The sequence below is a fragment of the Balearica regulorum genome, chromosome Z (assembly GCF_011004875.1).
Source record: "Balearica regulorum gibbericeps isolate bBalReg1 chromosome Z, bBalReg1.pri, whole genome shotgun sequence".
Lineage (NCBI taxonomy): Eukaryota > Metazoa > Chordata > Aves > Gruiformes > Gruidae > Balearica > Balearica regulorum.
The window spans coordinates 71,846,853-71,859,074 of NC_046220.1; positions in this window are offsets into that span (position 1 = coordinate 71,846,853).

Consider the following 12,222-nt stretch of genomic DNA (forward strand, 5'->3'; position numbering starts at 1 on the left):
CTATTCCAGTATGTCCAGAGGAGGGAGACCAAGGCGGTGAAAGGCCTCGAGGGCAGGACTTCGGGGGGAGCGGCTGAGGCCACTTGGCTTGTTCAGCTTGGAGACGAGAAAGCTGAGGGGGCCTCAGGCAGCCTGCACCTTCCTCACAGCGGGCAGCACAGGGGGGTGCTGATCTCTCTGGTGACCACTGACAGGACACCAGGAAATGGGAAGAAACTGCACCAGGGCAAGTTCAGGTTGGACATTAGGGAAAGGTTGTTCACTGAGAGGGTGGTCGGTCCCTGGAACAGGCTCCCAGGGAAGTGGTCATGGCACTGAGCCTGTCAGAGATCAAGGAGAATCTGGACAGGCTTCTTAGTCATATGGTGTAGTTTCAGCCATGCTAGGGAAAGGAGGTTCTGTAGGATCTCTACCTTCACTTAGGCAATAGAAGCAGCATCTGGTGGTCTTGAGAATATCTGCCCCTGTGTTGCCTCGACCCCGGCATGGTGTGCAGGGCAGATACCTCTCACATTGCCTCCTTGCAGATTTGCTGGTGCCCCTTGAGCTTCCTCCAGCCTTCCATAGTGTTTGCAGCTGCTGTCACTGCTGCCCATACTAGGAAATACTAGGGACAAAGGGAAGCATGGCTGGGGAGGTGAAGAGGTGAGGGTATAACAAGCATGGGAATTGGCTACAGCTTACACTGCTGAAGCAGGGAAACATGGGGCCCAAATACTGTGTTTGTTCCTTGGGCAAAGAAAGCTCTTGGCTGTGATGAGTTTTCTAGATATGTGCTACGAGGCTGAAGGGGGAACCTAGCTCCCAAAATGCCATGTTAAACTTGTGCATGTCCTACCTTTTCCTCAATGTCTCATTTCCAAATGTCCTATCTCCACGCCCACAGGGAGTGTGTTGAATATAACTCATAGCGTTGTCACAGATATCTCTGCCTTTCCATGCTATGTTTGGAGAAGAGAAGGGTGACTTCACTTTAGGTTTGTGTGCGTAGGTAACTAACAGCTGGTTTAGATCTTACTTTCATGATACCCCTCACTAGAATTTTTGGAGTGATATGACTCAGCAAATACTGATTTTTTTTCTTGTGTATACAAATAAATAAAGCAATATCAAGTTTCACCAAGGAGTGAACTTTCTGCTAAAGTCAATAACACCTCTGAATCTGTTCCAGTTTTGTTACCAGCTTCACTTCCTAGGTAACACTTTAAAAAGGCATATGAGAAAAGACATGATGATGTTGCCAGTCAGATTGCATTGATGTCAGAAACAATACTACGCATTAGATTTTTTTCCTCATAATTTTATTCTTCAGTTCAAGGCTTGCTTTTTAATAGAAATTATTTGCACAATGTTAACATCCTACATGTCTTGCTATAATGTCAAAGTGCCTGGTTGATTAATTGTCGTGGAAGAGTCAGCTCAAAGCTAATCAGTAGGTAACAAGGAATTTCATTTATTTGCAGGAAAATGTCGCAGTAAGCTTTAATTAAACAGAAAGTCAATGAATATCTGCTAATTCCCTCACTCCAATTTTTTTCAGTGTTTGCCTGCAAATCTGATGTTTAGGTGATATAGTCAATCTAGATCTAAAAAACATATTGTGAGTTGTGATGTGCATCACAAAATTATAGGAAACTTCATGGATATGACGTATATTCATCAGGTATGTATGTATATGTGGTGCGAATACAAAACCAATTGAATGATTAGGTGTAAGGTAGTCATTATGATGCTGATCATCTGTGTGTTGGGCACCCAGACCTAAGATCAATATGGAAACCAGAGGCAAAATCCAAACCAGAACACCCTGGTTTCAGTACAGAGTTCTTGGTGTACAATCAAAGATCCCAAATTGAACACCTGGTGTTTACAGCAAGAACAAGTTGCCTCAGGACGGCGATACAAAACTCTGTGCATTGAGCAGGTAGCCGCCCAGAACTGACCAGCAGGAAAGGCTGAGGATGGGTTTGTGCCAGATCACCCCACCTTTCTGGTGTTAAACACCAGCCTCTGGTATCTAAAGTGGCTGTAGAGTCCAAGATCTTCCCCTCTGTGGGATACAGACCATAGAATTATCTTCTGAAGGAACACCTGCAGTTATTCTTTGAAAGCAAGCCAGCAGCGCCTGCACCCATCTTCTCTATAACAGGAGACTGCCTGGGGTATCCACCCTCTTAGTGGACCCAAAGGGCTCAAGGCTGCTGTCCTGCAGCTGAGAAGAACGTTTTACAGCTGTATGTGAGTTTGCCTTGGCCAGGGTATTTTCTATACACCTGCTGGTGCTTGTTGTGCTGCAAAGCAAACAGCTCACAGGATCTGCAAAGGAATATTCAGAAGGAACTCAAGGATCCTCTCCAGAGATATGTTGAATCCTACCGGTGCTTAAATTACCTCAGAAAATATTTTGGTTTTAAATAGAGGGTTACAAGGAGGTGCTGGTGCTAATTTTCAGCTGCCTTTTATGCCTCCAGGATCTGAATGACCCTTTTGACTTTTTCTTTCTGTGACCTATTATGAGTAAGTCTTACCTTACTGAATGTATTGCCCTTTGGAGACCCCATTCTCAGACACTGAATTGTATTTGCAAACTCATCTTGACCCCATGAACCCAGTGTATTAGTTTGTAGTCCACTTGGGAAGCAGAGGAAAACCATTTAAAACTGTTTGTGAACATTAAAATATTCTTTTACTTTTGGCTGATGCTGCCAAATTTGAGAAAAAAATCACTAATAATTCTGCTCTACCCAAACCTGCACATTTTCATAAGTAAAATATTCTTTTGAGCATGTTCCTCTGCTTTTTCCTTGGAAAAACCATGGAAATTAATTAATCTGAATTATGATGCTTACAGCCTAAAGCACAACAAAACACCTCTAGAGATTTTTGGAAGGGAGATCAAACGAGAAGAAGGTGGTGAAGATCATGTCAATCAGTTGGCATCTGATAGAAATGGAGATTAAATGTTAAGAATTAAGGGGCAAAGGTGAAACATGTTTATTTTATATGCTGAGTTACTGGATTTTGTTTAAAAACAGACATACCATAAGTTGGAGTGATGTTTCCAGTTGTAATAGTGTATAGAAAACTGAACCAGTACCACCATTGTATACTGTATCATCCTAATACAAAGCAATAGCTTCTAGCACAGGGATACAAAAGGTGATAGCTTAGAAAGAGAAAAAATACAGAAGACTTTGTGTCTTGTAAGATCTGAAGTACAAAAATCTTTTTAAGAGTCTCATGAGGGCAAAGATTCAGAAGAATTTACTTAAGGTCATCCTGTGTGCAATAAAGTATCTCAGTTCAGAATGTTACATTCTTTCTAAGGGCTAAAATAACAGAATCTGTGAGGAAAGCTGGAATAGTTTGTCAGAGCTGCCAGTGGAGCAAAGAGCAGCTGGCAGGAGGGGAGCATCTACCAGAGCAGAGGCTGCTTATATGCTAAGGATGGCCACATCAGGAACTGATAACCCTGGCTAAGGATTACACACTAATATGAAAAATCAGGATGATTATTACTAGTCCCCTTGAATTTGGGTGATCACATCATCATCATCATCATCATCATCAAATCATCATAGAACGGTTTGGGGTGGAAGGAACCTCAAAGACCATCTAGTTCCAACCCCCCCTGCCATGGGAAGGGACACCCTCTACTAGACCACGTTGCCCAAAGCCCCATCCAACCTGGTCTTGAACACTTCAAGGGAGGGGACATCCACAACCTCTCTGGGCAACCTGCTCCAGTGCCTCACCACCCTCACAGGGAAGAATTTCTTCCTCATATCTCATCTAAATCTACCCTCCTTTAGCTTAAGGCTGTTACCCCTTGTCCTATCAATACATGCCCTTGCAAACAGTCCCACTCCAGATTTCTTGTAGAACCCCTTTAGGTACTGGAAGGCTGTTATAAGGTCTCCCCAGAGCCTTCGCTTCTCCAGGCTGAACAACCCCAACTCTCTCAGCCTGTCCTCATAGGAGAGGCGCTCCAGCCTTCTCATCTTCATGGCCCTCCTCTGGACTCACTCCAACAGCTCAATGTCTCTCCTGTGCTGGGGGCCCCAGAGCTGGATACAGTACTCCAGGTGGGGTCTCACCAGAGCAGAGGGGCAGAATCACCTCCCTCGACCTGCTGGTCATGCTGGTTTTGATACAGCCCAGGATATGGTTGGCTTTCTGGGCTGCAAGCGCACACTGCTGGCTCATGTTGAGCTTCTCATCCACCAATAACCCCAAGACCTTCTCCTCAGGGCTGCTCTCAATCCATTCCCCACCCAGCCTGTAGTTGTGTGTGGGACTGCCCCAACCCACATGCGGGACCTTGCACTTGGCATGAACTTCATGAGGTTTGCACAGGCCCGCCTCTCAAGCCTGTCAAGGTCCCTCTGGATGGCATCCCTTCCCTCCAGCGTGCTGTCCACACCACACAGCTTGGTGTCGTTGGCAAACTTGTTGAGGGTGCACTCAATCCTGCTGTCCATGTTGCTGACAAAGATCTTAAACAGTGCTGGTCCCAGTACTGACCCCTGAGGAACGCTACTCGTCACCCATCTCCATTTGGACATGGAGCCATTGATGGCAACTCTTTGAGTGCAACCATCCAGACAATTCCTTATCTACTGAGTGGTCCATCCATGGAATCCATGTCTTTCCAATTTAGAGAGAAGGATGTCATGTGGAACAGTATCAAATGCTTTGCACAAGTCCAGGTAGATGACATCAGTTGCTCTTCCCTTATCCACCAACGCTATAACCCCATCGTAGAAGGCCACCAAATTTGTCAGGCACGATGTGCCCTTAGTGAAGCCATGCTGGCTGTCACCAATCACCTCCTTATTTTCCATGTGCCTGAGCATAGTCTCCAGGAGGATCTGCTCTGTGATCTTGCCAGGCACGGAGATGAGATTGGTCAGTGTGTCGTTCCCTGGGTCTTCCTTTTTGCCCTTCTTAAAAATGGCAGTTATATTTACCCCCTTTTCCAGGCAGTGGGAACTTTGCCGGACTGCCAGGACTTCTCAAATATGATGGAGAGTGGCTTAGAAAATTCATCCACCATGTCCCTCAGGACCCGTGGATGCATCTCATCAGGTCCCATGGACTTGTACACCTTCAAGTTCCTCAGATCCTCTTGAACCTGATCTTCTCCTACAGTGGGTGGTTCTTCATTCTCCCAGTCCCTGCCTTTGCCTTCTGTGACCTGGCCAGTGTGGCTAGAGTCTTTGCTGTTGAAGACTGGGGCAAAAAAGTCGTTGAGTACCTCATCCTTCTTCATACTCCAGATAACAGAGTTTCCCATTTTCATGCCAGAGAGGGCTCACATGTTCCCTAGTCTTCCTTTTATCACTGATGTACCTATAGAAGCTTTTCTTGTTTCCCTTGATGGTCCAAATCAAATGCAAACATTTTTTGCTATATTTGAGGCTTAGGAAAAGGGAAAAGACGCTGGTAATCTATAAACCCAAATTTACCTTTCTGTATTCGGGTTTATTTAAAATTCAAAATGGGTCTGCTGAAATAGCAGTAATCTGTGAAGGAATCAGGTCTGAATTTTGCCAAGAGGTTGTATTCATTAAATGCTTTACAGTGGAAGATTCAGCTCCATGTCTCTACCTTTTTGGCATTTTTCAATAAAAATCTTTGATAGTAAAAACTAGTCCAGGTGCTAGGAAAATTTAATAAATGAATGAATACAAAATTACTCTAATTGAATGGTTATGATAATTTTCCCAAACTGCTCTACTATAGCAATTCTTGTAGATATGAATCATCTTGTTAGATGGAGACAAACTTAATTAAAAAATGCATTTTAAAAAGACACAAGAACATCCAGCTATTCAGAAAGCACTGTGAAGCAATGAAAAAAAACAATAGTGTCTGCCAGCTATGGGATTCCTCACTACCATCGTCAGCTACTTTTACTATGAAAGTGTCAGTAATCCAAGTGGACACTCAGAGAAATCAACACTATAGAGTTAAGTATGTTTCATGGACTGTTCCTGAGCAAAGATTTTTAATCCCTCTCTACAGATAGAAATCATGAAGAGAGAACTCTGTGTAATCTCACAGCAGCAAAAAATAGGATCAACTCCACTGAAAAAAGGAAGTAAGTTAAGGGAGAGTACAAACCTGCCCCTTGTGTTTGCTAGTCTTTATTAGTTTCTTACATCAGTTCTTAAGCAACTGTGAAATAGGCAAACGCAACAATCCACAAATACAACATAGACACTAAGAATCAGATATAGCTCAGAGCGTAAGTATGTCTTGTTTGTTTGCAATAGGTCTATAGCATAACTTTCCTGATAAGACCAGTGAGGACTTTGTAGGGGTGTTGATAAGGATAGAAATGAAGAAAATGTGGTTATCCTGCATGCAAGATGTAGGTTTCCAGAGGCTGAATATATTGATGATAATTGAGAAAGCAATCTGACTACTTTTTTTTTTTGGTTTTTTTTTTTACAAATTAATTAATTTGAAAAATGAGTGCTTTAAAATGACACAGGGACCTTTGCCTCTACTTCAGAGGTATGCAGTTGTAAAAAACCAGCTGTTGACACCCAAAGCATGCAGAGTTTGGGCATGCCCACCAGAGGAAAAGGATCATCTAGCACACCTCTTCTACGTGAAAAGATTTACCAAGGAGCAGTCTGGGGAAATTTGCACAGAAGCTGCCTCTCTTGCCACCCTTGTAGAAAAGACAACTGAAATCCTTATGATCAACAACATATTACCTCTTTCTGGGAAGTTTCCTCTTTCATTGCTATTTATACTCTTCCCTCGGTCTAGATGATGCCACTCTGGCTTTACAGCATTCGTTCATAGATTCTTCCAATGGAAAACCAGTTTATTAATCACAAAATTATTAAGACATTTCTACTCCAGGAACTGAACAATCTCTTCTATTGTATTTATAACCCCCCTGAAATCCTGTAACTAAATTGTTAACTTTGAGGTATAGCAGCTGAATTTCACTACCGCACCAGAAGTTTCAGGATAACAACCTCCAAGTCTTTTAAGAGGGATGCCTGCCTGGAGAAGTCACTTGAGAGCATCGCCAGAATGAGAAGCAAGACCAGCTTGTGCAAATGTGTCCTTGCTTGTGAAATATCCCCTCTGACCTTCAGACCCCACTGCTGCTACAGCACATGGAGCTTCAGTGTATGGCTGGAAAGACGTTGGGAATACCATCAGCTACAAAAACTTTCTTTAGTGTAAAAGTGAGGGCAACCTGCACTTAAGACAGACAGAGATCTTTAGCTAGTGTAAAGCATTCAGTGGCTTCATACTGAATTACCTTCACTCAAAATTTGGCACATGGTCTTTTTAACTTTCCAGAAAAATTAACAGGGAAAAAGGCCCAATGAAACTCAAAAAATTGTAGAGACATTGAATAATAATAGTAAATGGGAAGGGACAAATAGTGAAAGAGGAAAACTAAATTCTAGATATTTTGCAGTGGTGACTTCCTTTTGCCCTCTGCTCCCCACACACAAACACCCTTGTCTCTGCTTTCCCCAGGAGGGGAACAGATTTTGCAACACTTCCCTGCTGTGGTGAGCTCTTACGGACACAAACAGTCCCACTAACATCTCACAGATAACAAAGAAACTTTACACACTCAAGGGAGCAGGAGAGGCAAATCAGCTGAGCTGACAAATGTTTGGGACCACTGCATTTCTTTGCTCTGAGTGCATGTGTGCTCCATTTGCCAACTGGCCCTTGTTCATTTTGTTTCTGAACAATTTTCAAACAGAGGTTTGATGGCTCTCTGGACTCTGTACCTTCATAGGTGACTCCAAGTCTCTGTACGTGAAGGACCACCTGACACAACTGATGTGATGAGAGTCACTAGACAATCTGTAGAATATTGGTTTAAAGCTTTGGGGGTTTTGACCCAGAGACCTGACAAGACTCATCACAGTCAAACAGAAAAAAATTGCCCCTATTCTCTTATAATCCACTTAGTCACGTGATGTAATGCAACCAAAGATGTGCAGTGACCACAAGACCAGATGTACTGTGTCACTTTGATAAAGAATTTAAGGAAGCCTTCCTCATAAAATCAACAAGCCCAAAGCAAAAGAAATCATCAAAGAGGCACTTCATGATTTTCTGTTAGCTGGTTACTATGCACAAGCAAGGAAACAAGCAAACGGATTGAATTGTTAAACTTCCAGAAATTTGAAGTTGTATATCTGTAGCTGCTAATAATAACATTATTCACAAATACCTATTGTTTTAAAGTTTAGTTTATTCAGCTAAGCATTAACTTTGTGATAAGGTACATGTGTTTGTTCCAGTTTCTGGGCAATACATTTTCCAAAGTGTGCCTTGTTTAAGAAGAGGCTGTGTAATGAATAGCTATGACTTCCTCAAACTATTTCTCAAAAATTGGAATAATTAAATTTACTCCAAGTTTGCTATAAGAAAGGCAATGCAAAGGAAAAGTCTTGTAGCCTAAGCCATTGTGTCTCCTAATCATTTAGTGAAGTGAAAGATTTTTTTTTTTTATTGTTATAAAGGAAGTTGGAAATTATCACATGGCCTTCCTGGATGTATAAATCTCTCCTGCCAGAGAGCCCTGGCAGTTCAGCTAATGAGAATGTGCAGTGGGATCTCTATAGGTTTCAAGATTCAGTTTTCCCCAACAAGCTCAACAAAATCTTTCCCAAATTCCTTGAATTCTACAAATAGATAAAACTGATGTGCTAATCTCATCATCCACTACCCCCCAAAGATTTTTGATATTTCCTGTATTTAACTGGCCTGGAAATACTGTCACAGTAGCTTCCATCAGAGTTTGCAACCACATCTATGCCCAGCTCTTGCTGCAACTACAAAATGTAGGATTAGGAAAGTGACATTTACCTAATTTTGGAAATTATTCATATTCACTGTGATACTTGCATTCCTCAAAACTCAAAATAGCTTTTGTTCAGACTCACGTGAAAGATGGGACTGAGGTTTTGGAAAGCTCTTAGCCAAAGCTGAGCTCTACCTTGTCCCTTTGCAGCTGAATGAAAGTAACTCAGGGCAGGGAAAGACTGGTGCGTGCTGCTCAGTGGCAGATGTGGGCTGTGGCTGCAGCCACTGTCTGCACACAGTGCAGGGACATGTCCTCACATCCTCTTCTCCAGTTGGGATGCTTCACAGCATGGGAACTTGGGTCCTCAGGGCAACCTCTTCCTGAAGTGCAGTGGCTTGGAAGTGTGAAGACATTTCTTTCAGAATCGGGACCATGCTTCTCCTTGTTTCATGGATTTATCGCTATCTGACTACTATGGCTATGTCTTTAACTCTGCAGCTGGAGATGTACTTGATGATAAGCGCAAATTATGTGTTTGGAATAGGAGTTCTTTCCAGGGATTAAAAGCAACAACACGAAAATCCTTTATCCCAGAGTAACCTCTCCTAGCCTTAATTTCTATCCTCTTCAAGTCAGAGGTTTCCACAATATTTCTTTTTTTTAATACTATTAAACTGTTTTTATTACATTTGCACATAATTATGTTTTTAAAACTGCAGGATTCAATCCTTGGTTTCTCTGTTAAAGATACAGAGGTCTGTTTTTAATTTCTTTGCTGCATCTAGTACCTTATAGATATGAATCACATCTCTCACCACTTGTCATGTAATTGGAAGGGGATATGGTACATCTTCATCCATCTTTGTCGTATGATGCTACATTATTACATTATGCAAATGCAAAGAAAACCTTGACAGGGTCCAACACTGACAAGAACTAGTCATTCTACATCAAAGAATTGATGCATGACTTTCATATCCAATGAATATAATTTCTTTTGCTGTAGTTCATCCACTCTAAAGAGATAAAAGTAGTCCTTTAGGCTGACTATAAATATCAGCAGCAACAGACAAAACATTTTTTCTGCCTACTTCAGTGGTCACGAAAGGATTTGGATTGTTCCACAGAAATTAAAAACCTGATAACTAGTAGTTGTGATCTACGAGAAGTCTAAGACTTAAGGAATTAGTATTGTGGTTCTTATACACCCCGTGTGCTTCTGCATGGGGAACCAGTGACAGGTGCATAGGCTGCATCTTCACAGCGATACCTGTATCTGGCCTGGGTAATCATGGAGGCTTCCTTGAAAAGCTTCACTTAATTCGGGTTACATATAGATCTCAGTTGCCCTCACAGCAAGAGATGCTGTTTGTCTTTGTAGATGAAGCTATGGCCACTTCATTGCACAGCAAAGTTACTGAAAGGATAAACAAAAATAAAGTGCTAAAATGTGGCTGCAGTCCTTCCAGGACAGTCTACAATCCCGTACCTGCTCATCCAGACCACTCAAGTCAGGGAGCTGCAGGGTCACAGCCAGTCTCATGTTTCTCCTTCTCTGACATATTGTGAATCATCAACCCTTTGCTCACAATGGCACGCACTCAAGGGCAGTGAGAGTTAACAGATACTCCTCCCCGGCCAGTGTCCAACATCCCTCCTGGGGATGCGGGTAATGGATTTCAGTTCCCACAGACCAAGACCAGAGCTGAAGCTGTACCTTCCCCACTGCAAAATGAAGGCTTTAAGGCTTTGCTGTGTTGTAAAATGTTAAAGACAATGTGACTATTTTCTTTAAATGAGCCCTTTTTGGGTTTTAGAGCAAAGCCCTGGGAGCAGATTCCTGGCTCATGATCCCGAGTAATCAGAGCTCCTGACCCGGCCTGGAGCAGGAAGGTGCCCTCAGCAGGCACAGACTGCATATGCTGGCTTATTTGGCCTACTGGGCCTCTAGGTTTGGGGTTTAGCTTTAGAGAAAAAAGGCCTAAAGGTTCAAGACTGCAACATATATTTGAATCTAAGGGTTTTTGTTACTTTAGCTAAAGGTATTCATAATAATTTTTTTTGTGCGGACTTCACATTTAAATCAGTGTTGCATTCTGAGCCTGTATCAACAGACAGTCCTTTCCCATTTCCTGTACTTTTTTCTTGTGATAAAACAGCTTTTGAAAGCACATTTGGACATGTAATCCTAGAATACATGAGTGTAATACTATTTCAGAAGACTGACCCAAGTATCAGTGTTGACACTCTCTGATTCCCTTAAATTTGGCCCTGTAAAATTCTGAAGAAAAGTGTGGGTTGTTTTGTTGGGTTGTTTTGTTTTGGTTTGTTTGGTTTGGTTTGTTTTGGTTTGGTTTGGTTTGTTTCGGATCACTTAATGTCTTTTGCTTTAAACAATGTCTAAGCCAAAAAACTGCTGCAACAGGAAGCTGAAAACTTCAGGGATATGTCTCATTATACATTGTGATGTCTTACTGTAAATAATTAACATATTTTAATGGCTTAAAAAGAATGCAAAAGCATCAGTTTTCATTCATCTGTAATAAAAAAAGGAGGAGGAGTGAGCTGACAGGAGGATATGAGATAGTATGAATTAAAGTTAATAAATAATGCCTGCAGTGTTAGTCACCAGTTTTACCTTACACATCACATATGCTCCACATTGCACTGTCTTTTAAGTATTTTGAAATGAGCTTTTTTTGTGTGGAAAAAAACATGGATCTTATTTAAGCAGATCTTCAGAAGAACTCACTTCAGATGAGAATTAAACGCAGGGAAATAAATCTAAATATTATTTTCTCTCACAGTTTCTTTTTCTATTTTTATTTAATGTGATATGATTCATAAATATTTGATGGGCTACGGCTCAGTAAATGCCATTTTCTTGGCTCTGGAACTTCAACTTTGAGTGTTGATCAAAATGATTTATAGTGTCTCTGGAACAAGTAGGACAAGTACTGTGTATCTGAAGGCCAGATTCTAGGTCTGTCAAAATAAATCACGAAACCTCAATTGTATTCCAAGATTAAAAGGGTCAAGCTGTTTGGGAAATCTACGTCCAAATTTTAGCAGTGCTGCTATACTAGCAGATTTTCCTGACTTTTTTTTAGCTCTTCACTTGCTGTCAGAGCTATAAGTTCAGGCAATAACTTCTGTAAACTATAAAGGTGTGTCTTACATTATGAAAAACACTTGAAGTGAGTATGGCATTTTTCACTGATGTTTTGAAACTTCCTCCTGCCTAAGAAAGACACAAAATCCTTTCCCTTTGACTTCGGTGATGTGCTGACAATAAACTAGGACAAGCCTCCTTCTGTGGCCCTTCCCTGGACCGTGCTCAAAAGGTGAGAGGCAGCTGTGATCTGAACAAGCAGATAGCCACGCATTGCATGTATTTTATCCAGCCGTTTGTGATTTTT